General features: G+C 35.0%; 1 protein-coding gene across 11 annotated transcripts in view; it reads left to right on the top strand.

The window, feature by feature from the left end:
- The first annotated feature begins 416 nt into the window (after nucleotides 1-416).
- FKBP5 (FKBP prolyl isomerase 5) overlaps nucleotides 417-20,608 on the top strand; it is a 175,599-nt gene continuing 155,407 nt past the window's right edge. For 2 of the 11 annotated variants that reach the window (XM_056818113.1, XM_016431011.2), the window contains exons 1-2: nucleotides 462-632; nucleotides 1,337-1,453. The gene's annotated coding sequence lies outside the window, so the exon portion shown is untranslated. Of the gene's footprint in view, nucleotides 633-673; nucleotides 848-948; nucleotides 1,092-1,336; nucleotides 1,454-20,608 lie in introns of those variants that run through there. The other 9 variants (XM_056818115.1, XM_056818112.1, XM_056818116.1 and 6 more) reach the window with 7 other exon arrangements.

Here is a 20,608-nt window from a genome sequence, read left to right as displayed (position 1 = left end):
TTAGGGTCGGAACCACTCCTTTCAAGCCTTACTCACCCCTTCCCATCTGCAAGGCAGTTCTAGTGGATCAGATGGAGCGGAGAGGCAGGAGTGTCTGGGGCTAAAGGAGGGAGGGAAATCCTGCAGTGACAGAGTAAGCGGTTTGTAGCAGCGTCCCCCGGGAGAGATCGCCGAGTGGGTACGGGGACGTCCAAGCGCTCCACGCCTCCTCCCAAGGCTCGCGGGGATGGCGACGGGGTCTGGGACCGAGAAGACACGTGGGCTGCTGAGGCTTGGGCAAGGGGAGAGCACGGGCCGGGAGGGGGAGTAAAGAAAGACTCGTCGAGAAAGAGTGGAGGTGGTGCCTTATTTGCATGGACCGCGCGCGGGCGGCCAATCGGAAGAGGCGGGGCGGTGGCCCGCGCGCCTTTCGGGAGGGAACTGACAGCCCCCAGGACCTATCGAAGGACGGTCCTGCGGCTGGCGGGGGCAGGGTCTTTCCCCGTACAGCCCCGTAAGGAGGTCGGGGAGTGGGTGGAGGGACTCTGGCCGGCTCTTGGGCTCTGCCAGTCAACGGCGGCGGCGCACCGGCGCGCGGGCTAGCGGTTGGGCACGGCGGCGAGCGGGCAAGCGAGAAAGAAGCGCAGCGGCAGGTAGTGCGGCGGGGGCAGTGACCATGGGGATGGGGCCCGAGGGAGGAGGAAGAGGCAGCAGTCCTGGTGGAATCTTGAGATCGGGATCGGAATCAAGTCCGGGCACCCCTCCCAACTCCCTCCTACTACTCCCCCCATCCCATCCCGCTTCTCTCCGGGCAGCCCATGGGGAGGGAAGCTGGCCATAGTCTGTGGGACCGGGACTGGGAGGTGAGGTGAGTTGAATGAGTGAACTCTTCCTACCTAGTGTGAGTGAATGTGTGCGCGCGCCCTTCTCCCAGCCCCGCGTCTCGCTCCTCTGTGACCCTGGTAGGACTGGAGGAGGCAGCGACCACCCCTCCCTGGAGACCGTCCCTCGTTTTGCCCTAAGCTTGGGAGCCTTTTAGAGTCTGCCCTCCCCACAAGCCATCTCATATCTCCGCGGTCATAGTATTTACTCTGCGTGTACCCTTCCCAAAGGTGGAGTCGGTTGTTGTTTTTTTTTTTGGGGGGGGGGGAGTAGTTGTGAGGAGATTAACACAAATGGAGGATTATCTTTTTCTTCCCACCACTCCCCACTAGGGCACCTCCCCCCTCCCTTTTTTTCCTCAAAAGAAGCAAATGACAGGTTGCTCTGGTCTTGATTCTTGCCTTTTGTTTTTTCTCTCATTCGATTTCTGACAGATCACTATTCCAAGCGTGTCTTTCTTTTCTCCCCGTTGCAGGAATTTGTCTCATCTTGATGACCAATGTTCAGTGCTGTTGTCTGTTCAGGCAGAGGTTGGGGGAAGGATCTTAACAGATCAAAACTCGAAGAAGTATCGTGTGAGCGAAGTGTGAGTGTAAGAGTTTATCTGTATTCCCTTAGCTGGAAAAGAAAACCTCACTTTCCTGTTTAATTGCAGTCCCAAGAGACTGAAAAAAAAAGTTGGGAACTTTAGCCTGGAATTGAGAAATATGTTGGTACTGGTTACAGTTATAATTTAGGATTTCCACACCTTCATTGATTTCTTGGACTGTGTCAGTGTTTAAGTGTAATTTTCCTGAAGTTAGCCAGAGCTTTGGGCTGTTACTTGCTAGTCCTACATCTGCTCCTTGTCTCTCTTTTGTTTCCCTAGCCTTCCCAAGGATCTCTTGGTTTAGAGTTTCCACAGAATGGGAGGTAGACAGTGTAGCCTTCTTAATTGTTATTTCACCTGTCCTGTAGCAAATGCTACCACCATATTATAACTGGATGGAAAAACCAGTGCTGTTTGAATATTAAATACCACACAAATGATTTTTAGAACTCTTAATGGTATATGAGAGAATTTTTCACTCTTTAAAGTAGAGGAAGTATTATGACTGGGTTGATTCTTTCTACTTCATAATTATAATGATAATTTAGTCTTTTAAGATCCTGAGTGAATTGTAGTATGATAAAACTTTTGAAAACCCAGACATAGACAAGGTCTAAAAGTCTAGGTATTTTTAAGTGTGTGTCAGGATTCTAGCTCTATTCTTCTCAAGATCTGATCAGGTAACATTTTGACAGAAATAAGGAAACATTTAGCTTTAAGACTGTAAAATAGCCTGATATAATAGAACAGTCACAACTGAATCATTTTATTACTTAAAGATTGACTCAAAGAGATACTATGGGAAATTATTTTATGTTGGTGACAAGTTCCTATGTATGTTTTGTGACCGTTGCTTCTAGTTGAATTGTTTCATGTTTTTCAGCTGGACTTTGGATTTCTTTCTCAGTTTTGAGTTTTCATAATGTTCAGATTACTAGAGTTGAAATCCCTTTCAACCCCTTCCCCTCCATTTTGCTCTTTTATCTGTTTAGTCTTCTTTACTTCTTTGGGGAGAGTCCTATAAGAAGAATTATTATTGTTGGCTCTCAAAAAGTAGTTCTTAAAGTAATATAGTGCTTAGACTTTTTTTTAAGCTTTTGGTTTGGATTATAAAGAAACTGGTGTAGTTATTTAAGGATGGTAGGGCACTGGAGGGAGTGAAGGTGTGGGGTAGGACAAAGTATCTAAGAATTGCATTGATGAGAAGCCTATACAACCTACAGTGTATGTAGTACATCCTTTGTATGTATGTATGAAAAATTAAATTTAAATGTGGAAATAGTAAGATTAAAAAAATTGGCAAGTAATAAGGGTAGATTTTATTTAAATAACCTATCAAGAAGATTTGATTTAAATACATTTTTAAGTGACTTGTTTGGCATAGTATATGCTCTTTATAGCTCAACTGTAAGTCTTGGTTTTAGGAAGGATACATTTGAAGCTAGTTTTTAATTTTGATTTTTTTTCAGTTTAAAGTGTAAGCTCTGTCAGACAATTGAATGAATTTTACTTTCCCCCCAAACTTAAAGTGGCCGTTAATGAAGTAACAAGATAGTTTTAATAGGGTATTTTGAAGGATCCTTGTGAACAATCATTACAAATTAAATATACCTTTCCAAGTTTTTCTTATTTAAATACTAAGCTAAGTTCTGATTCTGTTCTTTTATTTAGAAAATCAGTCATTAAAGAAGCCCAAGTATATATTTGAATGTTTATTTTAGTTATAAATTGAGAATTAGAATAATAAGCATTTATCTCAGTCAGTTCAACAATGAGCTCAAAAGAATGTGGTTATATATTTACTAATTCATTCTTTATCCCCTTTCTGTTTGTTCATAAACTGGAAAATAGAGACCACCTCATAGTATCTTAATATAAAATGAATTAGTCCAACAAGAGAAGCTATGCTTTTTCTTCTTTCATGAGATACTACTGCTTTTTAAAGCTGGAGTCTGTCTTTGATTCTTAGGACTTTCTGGATTGACTGTGAACACTGAATCTCATTGAGTAGAGTGGTTTTTGATCTTCATCAATAATTCATAAAGAACCTTTGGGAACCCCATTGGATTAGGCCATTGATATTGTCCATGACTTGTTTTTCATTAGTGCATATCAATATAGTATCATAATTTGTGACATATTTAGAATATTATAACTTATTTAAATGATAGTATCTTCACATTTCCACTTATTAAAACTATCACTATAGAGATTTTAAAATTAAAGCACATTTTAATTTTAAAGGCCTTTTTAAAACTAAAATTTGAAATTCAGTTTTAATTTTCTTGATTTTTTTATCTTAATGCATTGTAGATAATTCTTAATCACATATCAGATTCAAAATGAAGTGTAAATTGAATTATTTTACTATAACATACTCTATAAACATTTCCAATTTAAAATAAATTTCTTAGTCAATATTCCTTTTGAACTTGTCTCTACTTTTTTATGAGTTTTTTATTGGTCCAGACCTTTCATTTCACCTTTTTATGAATTCTTCTTATGGAAATTCCCTCAATCAATGCAGACAGCTTTGCAGTGGATAGTCTTATGAGAGTTGCCTGTAGCAGAGAGGCTAAGGGTTACACAGACAAGGTATGTCAGAGCTGGCTCTTGAAAACCCAGAGCTTTTCAAACTCTATTACAATATGCTGCCTTTAAAGATAGAAGTATATGCTAGAAAATCAGAACTTCTATTGGAGATGTTAAATAAAGGATAAAAGCCAAGTGACATTGTCTGTTAGGTAATTTCATAAGAGTAGGGATCATACCTTTCTTATATGTCTGGATCTCTAAGAACCTTGTTGGTAAATTAGAATTATATAATTATAGTTTTAGAGTTTAGTCTAATCTCCTTGTTTTGCATATGGGGAAACCGAGGCCCAGGTAGTTTAATTGCCACATTCTTGCTATCTGTCCCTTCAACATAAATTTTATTATTCATCTATCCAGGAAATAATTTAATCCTTTGAGTTTATGTCCCTTCATAAATTATATAAACTTTATAATCTAACTTATTGGTAACTAAATTTTACATTTTAATATTGTGTATGTTGGACTTTTCTTATGTAGTGATAAGTTTTTAATATATATCAAAATTGAATAGTAGTAGGCCATAACTTCTTAAGTATAGTGTTCAGTTGATTTGGTTATTCTACATCTTAATTTCATGTCCTAAAGATATGTCAATCCTGTGCAAAAATGATTTTTATTTTTCTAGATATTCTATTTATAAAAGCCTAAAGAAAAATAAATTTTTATGGGGTGAGGTCATTGACTTATAAATTGGTGTAACTGTATGAAGAAAATGAAGTACTGATCAGGTCTTTCTCTTAAGGTCAGTGTAATTTTTTTTAAACCCTTACCTTCTTTCTTGGAATCAATACTGTGTATTGGCTCCAAGGCAGAAGAGTGGTAAGGGCTAGGCAATGGGGGTCAAGTGACTTGCTCAGGGTCACACATCTAGGAACTGTCTGAGGCCACATTTGAACCCAGGACCTCCAGTCTCTAGGCCTGGCTCTCAATCCAGTGAGCCACACAGCTGTCCCCTGTCAGTGTCATTTTCAACTAGAACAATTTAAAAAACTTTCCAGAAGTGTAAGACTAGATCTGCCCAAATGATGTAGGCTATATAGTTTATAGCTTTATAACTTGTCTTTTTCTTGCCAAGCCCCAGGGGATAGTCTGCTTATTTAAAGCAGTGCTTGCTTGATTCGATAAAATTCCAGTACCACAGAAGAATTTAGATTGATTTTTGTAGTTGATTATAAAAGGATTTTACTCGCATTGAATTGCAACCTATTTCATAATATAACTATGCTTTTAATTTACAGGTTTAAAAAAAACCATTCCAACTTTATTCTTATATTGTAGCTTGGGATTAGTTAGAATAAAAACAATTGAGGATGAAATTTTTTTCATGATTTTCTTTTCTTTTCAAAAAATTGCCTGCCTTTTGGAAAACTTTTGATCAGGAAATAGGACCACAAGGGGGAGTTTACATAACTGCAGATTTTATGTCCACTTTTCTATCATTGTGATAGAAAGGGGAGGAAAAAATTGAAAAATAGGAATAAAAATTAAATGTAATATTTTAAGGCAAGAAGGCAGAAGATTCTGAAGAGTAACAAATTGTTCTGACTCCTTTTGAGCTGTTCTTTTTGTACTACCTTTATAACGAAATTTTCTGGTTTCACTTTTTGGAAAAGGTGTAATCATTTAAAAAACAACAATTTTGAGTACAATATTGTAAGCAATCACACATGTGAGAGTTTGGTGAGGGGACACAAACATACTTAAATTATGTTATGTAGCCAATAATGTAGAGGTAGGTGAAAGTCACAATTATTTAGGAATAGAGAATAAAGGAAGATCAAAAATATTTTTGTTTTTTTCTCATGTGAACATGAACTTCTAAAGGCAAAGTGGCAAACTTCTACTTGTATCGGTAACGTTCTGCTGCAGGCCTAATCAATCACCGGGGATTTATTAAGTGCTTGCTGTGTACCTGGCACTTTTGCCTAGTGAGACAGGGGAAATATGTACCCTTGTAAGTGTATGTAAGTTATATAGATAGTAATTACAAGGTAGTTTGGAGAGAAAGTACTAGCAGCTGGGTCTTGAAGTTGGAATCATTTAGGAGATGGCAGCTGATCTGAGTTTTGAAAGAGCAAGAGTTCTAAGTGAGGAGGGATGCATTCTACGCATGGAGGACAGCTAGTGCAAAAGTATTTAGACAAGAACTAGAATGTGAGCTTGCTGGAAGTTAGGGTTCATGGACAGGAATTCTCAAAACTAAGCTGGGAGACCTCTCTATGAAAGACCTTATGAGCCAAACAGTTTTCACAATTCATGAGAAAGTGAAAAGGCCACTCCCTTTTCTCTGGAAATGGTAAAAAAAAATGAACTAAAATTTTCAGATTAATCTCAACATCAGAAAGTATATATCTATTTTTATTTATCTATCTGTGGAAATGGAAAGCTGACTAAACTATAAGCTTCAGATAAGAAGGCAAGACTGTAAAAACTGAAAATGATCTGCCTCAGGTTTTGAATTGTGTTACTGCTAAGAAGGGGGAGTCCTAAAGATTATAGTTGCTTTTATGATCAGGTATGTCCCAAGTAAGGATGGAATGTTCTGTTATGTATGTTAAATATTAACCAATAAAATGATTTCCATGTTTAACTTTAAAAACAGGACTCAATAAAACAGTATTGTATTTTAATATGCAACATAGGCATGTAGCTTTTGGCCCCAGTTCAAAAAATCACCCATGCATTAGGATGGCAGTAATTAATTGATAAATGTTGAAATACTGCCTGGGAAGCAGCATGATGTGGAGCAGAAAGACCTTGGCTTGGGAGGAAGGAGCACTGGATACTAATCTCACTGTACCATTGACTGGCTGTGTGGCCTAGTGTAGATCACCCTCCCTCTCTGGATCTGAGTCTTTTCATCTGGCCAAGGAAAGGGCTAGGCTAGATGATGATACCCCAGATTCAATCTGGCTTTCTCAATATAGGGGCATGTGAACAGGATAGTTTGTTGAAAGCCCATCTGAAGGAAATTACCTGTAGAAAAAAAAAATTTTGTTTTATGGAAACACACTAAGATGTGCCCATGTTCCCCATCTAAGATTTTCTGCCTCCAGACTCTTTAAGTTCTTTATGAATACCATTGTCAAAAGGTTGAAAAAATATTTTATCCATTTTTAAGTGAAGAAGATATACTATGACATTGATGAAAGACATATGAGTTAAGAAACAAGTACCTATTGACTTTAAATTCTGTAATTAGAAAAGAATAATAGTCTTCGGTCATATACCAACTTGCCTTCCTGGACCTTCTTTGCCCTGCTCCTTAGCTATTTGTGGTTATGCCACTTTACACTGAAATTTGATGAAAGTTTTTGGTTAGGAGTCACCAAGGCATAATTGATCCAAGGCAGAACTGGCAGTTAAACTCTTTCTCTCTCTTTCAAATCCTAGTTATGTCATCTAGGGAATGAGATTACTATCTGGCACCAGCTTTCCAAGAATTGAAGATGATTATTACTAATAAACAATTGTGCACCTACAGCGTGTACCAAGTACAGTTACTGACATGAAAGGTCCCTTCTGTCATGAATCTTCCATACCAAAGTGATTAGACAAATATGTCATTGGTTGAATTTTCTGGGTGGTGCTGTTTATCCTGCTTTTGTAGGAAAGGTTGGTACTTGTAAATTCTTATTATTGGTTTAGGGCAGTGCTAAGCTAATATTTATGGCACTACAGCAACCTACTTTTGATCAAGTGTGAGAACAGAAGAATCTTATAACTAGATATCTGAAATCATTTAATTATAGCTCACCCCATTTATCAGCTAGAGTAAATAACTTTAATTGTACAACTTTAAAATTATAATCATAATAGAATTAACTAATTGTGAAGGCTTCAATTTAATATTTTTTCCTATACAAGATAACTTTGTGATATTCTTCACAACCCAGGAAAACAATATATTTAGTTTTTCAGATGAATTTTGTAGCTCTCAGAAAAAAACTGATTTGGTTATTTTTATAATTCATAATAAAATAAAGAATATATTGGTGAAGTTATTGGGAGGACAACTATCACTGATTAAATTGATTAATCATGATTATTTGGGAAATATTTTTCCCATCTCTTGATAGGAGGAGAATCATCACCAAGAAAAATATAGCCACAAAATTGCTTTATTAATAACTAAGGTAATAAACTTATATAGTTTGGGGATATTTTCTTCAATACAAAGAGAACTATTAGTTCTGTAATCAACTCATTAAAGAGTAAAGTGATAGTTCATACATCAGTCAACATGGAAGAGAAGATTGTTTTTACTTGGTATAATTGTTATAGACAACATATATCTTTTGTTTTAAGATAATCAACTGAGCCATTTTCCCTTTCAGACAATAACATTTCAACTGAGCCATTTTCCCTTTCAGACAATAACATTTGTGATCTGTATGTAAACACTCTTAAAAGCACTGTATAAATGTGAACTATTATTACTTGCTGAAAAAAAATTTTGTGGAATCTAGTCAAATCCTTTTGAAATATTTGAATTTATAATTATTTTGTTCAAAATAGCAGACTTGACTACAACAAGGCATCTTTGACCCCTTTAGATTGGTAGACAAAGATGATTTGTTTGAAACAATTCGCTTTGATCAAATATATAGGCATTGCTGCTAATTGTCTTCACCTTCTTCCTCAATTCATATCCTGAAAAAGATGAATAAACATTTTTTTGCTCATTTAGTTTATAATGATTTATTGGTGTCTCAAAGAAAATACTTGTAAAACTTTGAGAAAGAACAGTTGCTTTTAAAAACTGGATTATTTTTCAGTAACAATCGGGCATTTAAGTAATTTCTACCAGTTTAGGATCATAGAATCATAGATTTAGGGTTGGACAGGTCTTCCTGACTCCAGGTCCATTATTATATCTCACTATACAACACTGCATTTCATACTCATTCATGCATAGTATTGTATTGTAATGTTTCGTGGTGGCATGAAAATGGGCCTGGATTTTAAAAGACTATGCTATGGGAGCATAAGTCCTCAAAGGAGGTCTAACAAACAAGTATAGCTTTGAGTACTGACTAGCAATAACTTTATATGTTGGTTGCTGGAGGATCAACCTCTCTAAGTTGAGAAAGGCTTTGGTCTAGAAGGATAGCCAATTAGTGATGATTTTATTCAATCATGGCATCAGATGAAAAGTATTTAATAAAATATGTTAGCTGGAGTACCTACAGTGATGATTCTTAAAATATCAAATATTGAAGTAAGAGAAGTAAACTTCTCTTAAGTTGAATCATTAAACAACCAGTTTGCTTAAAAAAAAAAACAAACGTTAGGGCAGGAAAGTCTTTCCTTTGTGTAGTTGAATGCTCTTCACCTAGCACCATCCCATGTATGTACTTTTGTTTTTAACCCTTACCTTCTATCTTGGAATTGTGACTAAGTAAAGATTCTAAGGCAGAAAATAAGGGCTAGGTAATTGGGATTATTAAGATTTGCCTAGGGTCACATTGCTTTTTATATACTTTTATACTATCTTTAATTTCTTGGTCTTTTGATAATGTAGTAGATGAATTTCTTCTAGTTGTTTGAGGAGAGAAATTAAGTAGTTTTCCTAAGGTCAAGTGTCAGAATCTGAATTTGAACTCTGGAGTTCAACATTAACCCAAGCTACCCCTATAACTGTCATGTAATGGACACTTGGTAAATGGAATTTTCTTAACCCCTTACCTTCCATCTTAAAATCAATACTGTGTATTGGTTCCAAGGCAGAAGAGTGGTAAGAGCTAAGCAATGAGGGTTAAGTGACTTGCTCAGGATCACATAGCTAGGAAGTGTCTGAGACCAGATTTGAACCTAGGACATCCCATCTTTAGGCCTGGCTCTCAATCCACTGTGCTACCCAGCTGCCCCTGGTAAATTGAAATGTTAAAAAAAAATGAAGGAATGATTGAAGGATGCTTATGTTGTAGCTTCATGCTTGCTTCATTAGCAATTAAAAGGTCATCTCTGGTACTTGCTTCTTTTAAAAAAATAGACTTTTATTTACATTTTTTGTTTTCATATCACTCACATTCCCTACTACGCCTTCCCAGGGGACCTTTGCTTACAGTAAATAATTTTTTAAGAGGAAGAAAAGGAAAAAAATCAGGAAAACTAAATAATATTTTTTAAATTGATGTTATATGCATAGTTCATGTAATTGGATCCCCTCACCTTTGCAGAGTAGTGGGAGGGAAAGCTGTTTTCTCATATCCCTCTTCATAGAGGCTAAACTTGACATAATTTTACAACATTCAATTTTGTTTGTTTTGTGGTTGTTCCTTTCACTTATTTTATTATATATTTTGCTTTCCTGTTTACATTCATGTAAATCCTTTTCTTCATCCTCTGTATTCTTCATATTTGTCATTTCTATAGCACAATAATATTCTGTTACATTCATATGCTACAATTTAGCCAATTCCAAATGGAGAGGCAACTATTGTGTTGCCAGTTGTTTGCTACCATAAAACGTGCTGTTGATCTATATGGATCCTGCCTTTTTGTCATTGTCTTCCTTTGAGATATGTCTAGAAAGTAATTTCTGAGCCAGAGGATATGGATATTTTAATAATTTTGTTTGCATAATTCCAAATTATTTTCCAATACACAGTATTGATTCTAAGATGGGAAGTAAGGGTTTTAAAAAATTGTGAATGGTCTAGTTATTCTATTTGAAACAATGCCCCCAAAAGTTATTAAACTATGTAAATACCATACCAGCTATTTGTTGTGTGCCCTGGCAAGATCAAAATAACAAGGAAAAAAATAATAAGGATCCATGTTTACAAAAACATTTATAGCAGTATATATATACTTTTTGTAGTAGCAAATATTTGGAAACCAGAGGTGAAATGATAACACATATAAATGTAATAGAATATTATGGAATTATAAGAAATAATGAAATGGATGGTTTCAGAGAAACCTGAGACTTATAAGAGTAGATTCAAAGTGAAGTGAGCAGAAAAATGCATACAATAACACCTTTATAAAGAAAAACAACTTTGAAAGATTTGAGAACTCTTGATCAATAATACAGTGACCAAGCATGATTCCAGAGGACTGATGATTAAGTACCTACCTCTTATGAGAGGTGATCAACTCAAGATGCAGAATGAGACATACATTTGTGGGAATTTATTTTGCTCCACTATGTTTATTTGTTACAAGGACTCTGATTTTCTTTTTTTTCCCTTTTCAAATAGGGGAAAGTAGAAAGAATAAGGAGATAGAGATAAGGCAGAGAAAGAAACAAAGAAAGAAGTAAAGAAAGAAAGAAAGAAAAGAGGATTAATAGGACATTTTTTTTTAATGACGGACAAGAACAGAAGTCCAGAAAAAACTAGAATAGCAGAACAGTCTCAAAAGCTATAATTTGATTTTATCATATACTTAAGAAGAAAAGCATACGTTATATATATATATATATATGTATTATATATATATAGTTATAGTTTCATTGCACAAATCATCCTTTTCTATTCTGTTGGGCGTATTCAAATGCCAATTCTATTTATCATTAAGTTTAGAATAAAACATTTTTATTTGATTATCTATGCATACACATATTATTTATATGTGTATTTTGGATTTGGATTCAGAGGACCTGGGTTTAGATCCTAGCTATGCCACTTACTGCTATGTGACATTGGACAAGTCTCAACTCCACTGGGTCTCTGTTTCTTCATGTGTAAAATGAGGAGGTTGGATTAGATGACCTTTAAGTCCTTTCTCTGAGCTCGAAATCTCTGACTTTATGATAATAGATTTGAAGGAATGCCTTCTGTTCTTACTCTGAAGAAAACCTAAACTCCTGATTTGAATCTGAGAAAGACAAATTGATAGAATCTTAATCATTGGTGAAGTTGTTTTTGTTATTTTGTTTCTTCATCTTTAGACCCATTCCTGGAATTCTAGAACTAGTTATAGCCTGGTGAGCTCCTAAGCTGTTTTTGCAGTGGGAAATGATGATTCAGAAAATAGGTAAGACCAATGTGCTGATGGTCTTTCTACCTGTGAGACCATAAATACAAGAATCTGCTCAATGGTGGTAAAGAGATTGGGAACAAACTCTTTATTTTTCTTCATAATTTGTCCTCTTGTTCCCTTCCCCCTGCCCCCCATGTTCCATTTTGCCTGGCTGCTTATTGGTTATAGGTAAAGTTGTAACAGGATGACCAATATTGTTTTCCCTTCTATTTCCATTGCCACCTTTCCTAGTTAGGAATTACACCTAGTTAAAAAGTGTGGAGAAGAAAGGTACTTCCTGTTTTTATTATGGTGGAGAGAAGAAAATGAAAAAAGAAATTAATTTCCTTTACCTCTTTTCCCAGGTAGGAACTAGATCTTTAGTTACCCCTGCCCTAACTCTTCTGACACCCAGGGGTTCTAAGTGCTTAATGGTCCCACCTTCATTACTATACTTCCTCTCAAAAAAGCTCCAATTTAGAATGATGAGATTTAGATTTGGATGACCTCAGAGATTTTCTAGTACAGGAGTTCTTAACTTGGGTTTGTAAACTTGTTTTTAAAACTATTTTATAACTTTATTTCAATATAATTTGTTTACTTTGTAAATTCTTTGTATTTTATGTCCTTAAAAGCATTATTCTGAGAAGGAATTCATAAGTTTCACAGGACTGACAAAAGGATGCTTGTACAAAAAAAGGTTAAGAACTCTTGATCTATTTCAGCCTCCTCCTTTAACAGATAAGGAAACAGAGCCAGAGAAGATGCATTTTCTCAAGGTTGCAAAGATAGTAAGTAGCGTAGTCAGAATTTAAAATCAGAAATCTAGGGCTTTACCTACGCTATAGTTATCTTTCATTATTGACTCCAACCAGTGTTCTCTGTTTTTCTCTAGCAGCCTTTTTCTTATCTATTATATGAATGAGTTTCATTTGTTGTATACTAAAATTCTGTTTATTACTGGGTTAATTTTCATATATAAAGATTTATACATGAGTAATATATCATGTAGTACATGTATATAATACATGTTTGTATTTTTGAAAGATAATATATATGAAAGTGCTTTTAGAGGTCTATAAAATGTAAGATTTCTCATTCTAAAATTTTTGATAGGGTTCATATAAAAATGATCTTGGGGACAAGTTGGCCTCATTCTTTTATATTTAATGTTATACACACTCTTGTGGAAGTGGATCAAATGACCACTTTTTCTAATCAAATAAAAATCTTGGGATATAAGATCATTGTTTATAGGCTCACTGATAGAATCTTGGACACCTTTAGTAGCAGATAGAATGAGAAAAACATGATTTTTATCCTGTTTCTACTTGATTTTGATTTCTTCTACTTGATCACTATATTATTGCATCTTATTCCATCTAGCTTGGAAATTATGAATATTTGCTATGACAACATCTATTAAAGGGAGGGGGGAATAGAAGATGACACCAAGAGAAACTTGAAGGAATAAGATAAATAGGATAATTGATAATCACACAAAGAGACTCATGGGAAGGGGAGGGGAAGAATACTGTTATAAGAAGGAGAGAAAGAGAGTGCTAATAGGTAACACTTAAACCTTACTCTAAGTGAAATCAGTTCTGAAGGGGAAGACATCTAGGTCCATTGGGATATAGAATTCTATCTTACCCTACAGGGAAAGTGAGAAGGGAAAAACTAAGGGGAGGGGGCAGAGTGGGGTAGGAGTACAAAAAAAGGAAGGAAAGAGGGGGGATTTAATAGACAATAAAACAAAGAAGTGAACAAAAAGGGAAGGGGCAGAAAGGGAAATATAATAAGGGGTGGGGATTAGGGGGTCTGATTAAAAGCAAACCACTGGTTTAAAAAGATAGTGAAAGAAGAAAGGGAAGAACTAGGAGAGGATATAAAAAACTTGGGGAATACAGAGGTGGTTATAACTCTGAATGTGAATGGAATGAACTCATCCATAAAACAAAAGCAAATAGCAGAGTGGATTAGAAACCAAAATTCTACCATGTTGTCTACAAGAAACACACATGAGGTGGGTAGACACTCACAGGGTTAGAATTAAAGGTTTGAGCAAAATCTATTAGGCCTCAACTGAGAAAAAGAAGGCAGGAGTTGCAATCATGATATTTGACAAAACCAAAATAAAAATAGATCTGATTAAAAGATATAGGGAAGGTAATTACATCACAGTATAGCCAATGAGAAAATATCAGTACTCAACATGTATGCACCAAATGGTATGTCATCCAGATTTCTAAAGGAGAAACTAGTGGAGTTGAAGGAGGAAATAAATAGTAAAACTCTACTAGTGGGAGACCTGAACCTTCCTCTGTCAGATCTAGATAAATCAAACCAAAAAGTAAATAAGAAAGAGGTAAGAGATGTGAATGAAATCTTAGAAGAATTGGAGTTAATATATATGCGGAGAAAAATAAATAGGGACAAAAAGGAATACACCTTCTTTTCAGTAGCACATAGTAAATTCACAAAAGATTGACCATGTACTAGGGCATAAAAATATGACAAACAAGTACAAAAAAGCAGAAATAACAAATGCAACCTTTTCAGATCATAATGCAATAAAAATAATAATTAGGGTATATGGAGAGTCAAATCAAAAATTAATTGGAAATTAAATGATATGAATTCCCCAAAACTGGTTAAAGAAAAAAATAGAAACAATAATTTCATTGAAGAAAATGACAGTGAAGAGACATCCTTAAAAAATCTATGGGATGCAGCCAAAGCAGTGCTCAAGGAGAAATTTATATCCTTGAGTTCATATCCTTGAGTTCACAAATTAGGGAGGGCAGAGGTCAGCAAATTGGACATGCAAATCAAAAAACTTGAAAGGGAACAAATTAAAAATCCCCAGATGAAAACTAAATTAGATATCCTAAAAATTAAAGGAGAAATTCATAAAATCGAAAATGAAAGAGCTATTGAATTAATAAATAAGAATAGGAGCTGGTATTTTGAAAAAATAAAATAAAATAGTTAAAGTACTGGTCAATTTAGTAAAAAAAGGAAAGAGGAAAACCAAATTAATAGTATCAAAGATGAAAAGGGAGACCTCACATCTAATGAAGAGGAAATTAAGGCAATCATTAAAAACTATTTTGCCCAATTATATGGCAATAAATATAGTAATCTAGGTGATATGGATGAATATTTACAAAAATATAAATTGCCTAGATTAACAGAGGAAGAAATAGAGTACTTAAATAATCCTGTATCAGAAAAAGCAATTGAACAAGCCATCAAAAAACTCCCTAAGAAAAAATCCCCAGGACCTGAGGATTCACAAATGAATTCAAAGAACAATTTATCCCATTACTATACAAATTATTTGACGTAATTTGCAAAGAAGGAGTTCTACCAAATTCCTTTTATGACACAAATATGGTACTTATTCTAAAACCAGGCAGGTTAAAAACAGAGAAAGAAAACTATAGACCAATCTCCTTAATGAATATAGATGCAAAAATTTTAAATAGAATACTATCAAAAAGACTCCAGCAAGTAATCATGAGAGTCATTCATTATGATCAGGTGGGATTTATACCAGGAATGCCAGGATGGTTTAATATTAGGAAAACCATCCATATAATTGACCATATCAACAAGCAAACCAACAAAAATTATATTATTATCTCAATAGATTCAGAAAAAAAAAGCCTTTGACAAAATACAACACTCATTCCTACTGAAAACACTAGAAAGTATAGGAATAGATGAGCCTTTCCTAAAAATAATAAACAGTATATATCTAAAATCATCAGCAAGCATCATCTCAATGGGGATAAATTAGATGCATTCCCAATAAGATCAGGAGTGAAATAAGGATTACCTCTATTATTTAACACCTCTATTACTTAACATTATACTAGAAACACTAGCAATAGCAATTAGAGAAGAAAAAAATTGAAGGTATTAAAATAGATAATGAAGAGACCGAGCTATCTCTCTTTGCAGATGGTATGATGGTCTACTTAAAGAATCTTAGAGAATCCACCAAAAAGCTAGTGGAAATGATTGACAACTTTAGCAAAGTTGCAGGTTACAAAATAAACCCACATAAATCATTGGCATTTCTATATATGGCCAACACATCCCAACAGCAAGAATTAGAAAGAGAAATTCCATTTAAAATCACCCTAGACAATATAAAATACTTAGGAATCTATCTGCCAAGACAAACACAGGAACTATTTGAACACAACTATAAAACACTCTCCACACAATTAAAACTATATCTAAATAATTGGAAAAACATTAATTGCTCATGGGTAGGATGAGCTAACATAATAAAAATGACAATCGTACCCAAACTATTTGGTGCCATACCCATCAAACTACCAAGATACCTTTTTTACTGAATTAGAAAAAAACTATAACAAAGTTCATTTGGAAGAACAAAAAATCAAGAATAACAAGGGAAATATTGAAAAAAAATCTGAAGGAAGGTGGCCTAGCAGTACCAGACCTCATACTATACTATAAAGCAATGGTCATCAAAACAATATGGTACTGGCTAAGAAATAGAAGGGGGGGAATCAGTGGAATAGACTTGGGGTAAGTGACCTCAGTAAGACTCTCTATGATAATCCCAAAGATCCTAGATTTTGGGACAAAAATCCATTAATTGACAAACACTGCTGGGAAAATTGGAAAACAGTATGGGAGAGATTAGGTTTAGATCAACATCTAACACCCTACACCAAGATAAACTCAGAATGGGTGAATGACTTGAATATAAAGAAGGAAACTATAAGCAAATTAGGTGAACACAGAATAATATACTTGTCAGATCTTTGGGAAAGGGAAGATTTTAAGAACAAGTAAGAGTTAGAAAAAATTACAAAATGTAAAATAAATAATTTTGATTACATTAAATTTAAAAGGTTTCGTATATACAAAACCAATGCAACTAAAATTAGAAGGGAAGCAACAAATTGGGAAGAAATCTTCATAACAAAAACCTCTGACAAAGGTCTAATTACTCAAATTTATAAAGAGCTAAATCAATTGTACAAAAAAACAAGCCATTCCCCAATTGATAAATGGGCAAGGGACATGAATAGGCAATTTTCAGATAAAGAAATCAAAACTATCAATAAGCACATGAAAAAGTGTTCTAAATCTCTTATAATCAGAGAGATGCAAAGCAAAACAACTCTGAGGCATCACCTCACACCCAGAATATTAGCTAACATGATAGCAAAGGAAAGTAATAAATGCTGGAAGGGATGTGGCAAAATTGGGACTTTAATGTATTGCTGGTGGAGTTAAGAATTGATTCAACCATTCTGGAGGGCAATTTGAAACTATGCCTAAAGGGCACTAAAAGACCAACTACCCTTTGATTCAGCCATAGCACTGCTGGGTTTGTACCCCAAAGAGATAAGGAAAAAGACTTGTAAAAGAATATTCATAGCCATGCTCTTTGTGGTGGCAAAAAAAATTGTAAAATGAGGGGATGCCCTTTGATTGCATTATGGTTGAACAAATTGTGGTATCTTTTGGTCATGGGATACTATAGTGCTCAAAGAAACAATGAATTGGAGGAATTCCATGTGAACTGAAATGACCTCCAGAAATAGATGCAGAGTGAAAGGAGCAGAACCAGGAGAAAATTGTACACAGAGACTGATACACTGTGGTAAAGTCAAATGTAATGAACTTCTCTACGAGTAGCAGTGCAATGATCCAGGACAATTCTGAAGGACTTGTGAAAAAGAACACTATCCACATTCAGAAGAAGATCTGTGGTAGTAGAAACACAGAAGAAAATCTGCTTGATCACATAGGTCAGTAGGGATATGATTGGGGTTATAGACCCTAAATGATCACTTTAGTGCAAATATCAATAATATGGAAATGGGTTTTGACCAATGACATGTGTAAAACCTAGTGGAATTGTGCATTGGCTATGGGAGGGGATTTGGGGGAGAGGAGGGGAAGGGAAGAACATGATTTTTGTAATCCTGGGTAAATACTCTAATCAATTAAATAAAAAAATAAATTTAAATTAAAAAAAGAAAAATTTTCTGTGAGATAAATATGTGATTGAATGTGTTTCTTCAGTGAATTAAATAACTCAATGTCATCCATGTACATCAAGTCATCAATATGATCTTTTGGTTTGAAACCTTCCTTGACTTGGAAGCCAATACTCATTTCTGTTCAGAAGAGATGGTAATATGTTGTTATTGTTGTTTTCTTTAAACAAAGTGATTGTTCAGCTAGTGGTGCAATGGATAGAGTGCCAGCTCTAGATGTCATGAAGACTCATCTTCTTGATTTCAAATCTTACCTCAGACAATTACTAGCTGAGTGATCCTCAGCAAGTCACTTAACCTTGTTTGCCTTGGTTTTTTCATCCATAAAATGAGCTGGAGTAGGAAATGGCAAACTACTCCTGTATCTTTGCAAAGAAAATCCCAAATAGGAACATAAAGAATCAAAACATCTGAAAAATGGCTGAACAACAAAAACAGAGTGACTAGACTTTTAGAGGATACTGAAATTGGTATTACTCTTATTTTAATTTTCTTCCAAATATCCATGTTTTCCTTCCCAAACTTTTATTTCCACTGCTCCCAAATTTCCCCCAACCCCCTAAAGGAATAAGTAGTTTACTAGTTTGCTTGTTTAACAAATGCCTATAGAGAAATCATGTTTTCAACAGCTATAGACTATATACTTTTCTCCTTCCCTGCCAGCTGTTTTGTGTACTGCTGGTTCACTGAAATACTGTGTGGAGGATTCAAGGTTTCCTTATCTGTAAACTGACACTACTAATAGCAATAGAATGAAAGCAATGTTTTATGACCTTTACCAATTCATTAATCTCACAAGCTGGCTTTCCTTCTGTACTGTTTATATGTCTTCTTTCTAGGGTTAGCGTAAAGTTGTTAGAGGGTTGTTATTTACTATTCTTGGGGAGAAAGTTTGCTTTTTAGCCCTAAAGTTATTTTGTAAACTATAGTAATTTACCATATATATATAAATTTGCCAAATATATAAAGCACTACCTTTTCATTTGTTTCTGGGTGCTAGGAGAAAAGGTGGTCGATAGAGGAGGATAATACCAAGGCATTGAGAATTGGCCCAATCTTTGATATTCTGCCCCAGGAGGCTACTTAACAAAGCTTTGACTTTGACTAGCCCTATTAACTTCATGGGATCATATTGAAGGGAAAAGTGAAATAATTATTTGATAAAGGACCTTAAAAAGGTAAAGTGCAATATAAGTCAAGAAAATATAGTAAAAATTACCATTCATGACATTTTCATAATGGTTATGGCTATTTCTCTGGTGATATCACTATTTACAAAATTTTTTATTAATATAATGTTTTAAAAACCCTAACCTTCTGTCTTAGACTTGATACTAAATGTTGGTTACAAGGCTGGTAAGGGTTAGGCAGTTAGTTAAGTGACTTGCCCTTGGTCAAATAGCTAGAAAGTGTCTGAGGTAAAATTTGAACCCAGGACCTCCTGTCTCAAGACCTAGTTCTTCATCAACAGAGCCACCCAGCTGCCCAGATATCATTTGTTTTCTACATCATTGTCATTTCTACATATATACATCACCTTCCTTCCCTAGTAGGCCATCCCTCATAACAGAGAATAAAATAGAGGGAAAAAATTAAGTAAAACCATATCTAATAGTATATACACATTGATGGAATCTGATAGTATGCTCAGTGTTCTATACCCATAGTATCAGAGAGGTTTATTTTCTCAACTTGTCTCTGAGGCTAGGCTTGGCCATTATAATCATATAACATTAAGTTGTTTGGCTTTTAAAAATTATTTCCATGTACATTGCCATAGTCATTGTGTGTATGTTCTTCTTACTTTATATTATATTATATTTTATATCACATATTTTTATATTTTATACTTTGTTATATATTTTATTTTACATGACACAAAGGTTTCATTATGTAAAATTCTTCCTATGCTCTGAATTCTTCATAATTATTCTTTAAAGCACAATAATTTCCCATGACATTTATGTACTGCAATTTGTTTAGCTATCCCTAATTTATGAACATCTGCAGGTAGTTCTCACTTTACTTAAATGGAGCAGACCTCTTTGTAAAGTCATTTTTAAGTAGGAAGAATTTGCCTATGGGCATAGGAAAGGGAGTGGGGGAGGAAGGGGACTGTGTACCATGGAGGGAGAAACAGCAGGAATGGGAGGTCTCAAAGTAAGTCCTCAATCCATCTCTCTGAACTTCTGTTTTGCTTTCACTTGGAGAGTTTTTCTATTTTTACTTTTGTTGTTTTGTTGTTGTTGTTTGGTGGTTGGGGAGAGAGGGGTTGGAAAATGAGGAGAACACTAAGCAGAGGGGGAGGAATGGAGAGAGAGAGAGTACAGTATTGTTTAGTAAAGTTAACATAGGTATTTGCTGCAATACAGATTTCTTTTAGAATTCTTTACATAAAGCCATATTTGTATAATGTAAGAACTGTCTGTACTTTGTTTTACAGTTCTTTGCTATCCAAGAAAAAAAAAAGGTTTCTGTGAGTATTTTGGCACATAAAGGACTTTTCTTCCCATCTTTGTCTTTGGGGTAAAAGTTA

Source organism: Monodelphis domestica, chromosome 2 (genome assembly GCF_027887165.1).
Source record: "Monodelphis domestica isolate mMonDom1 chromosome 2, mMonDom1.pri, whole genome shotgun sequence".
In the NCBI taxonomy this organism is placed as follows: Eukaryota; Metazoa; Chordata; class Mammalia; order Didelphimorphia; family Didelphidae; genus Monodelphis; species Monodelphis domestica.
This window is presented reverse-complemented; position numbering and strand designations above follow the sequence as displayed.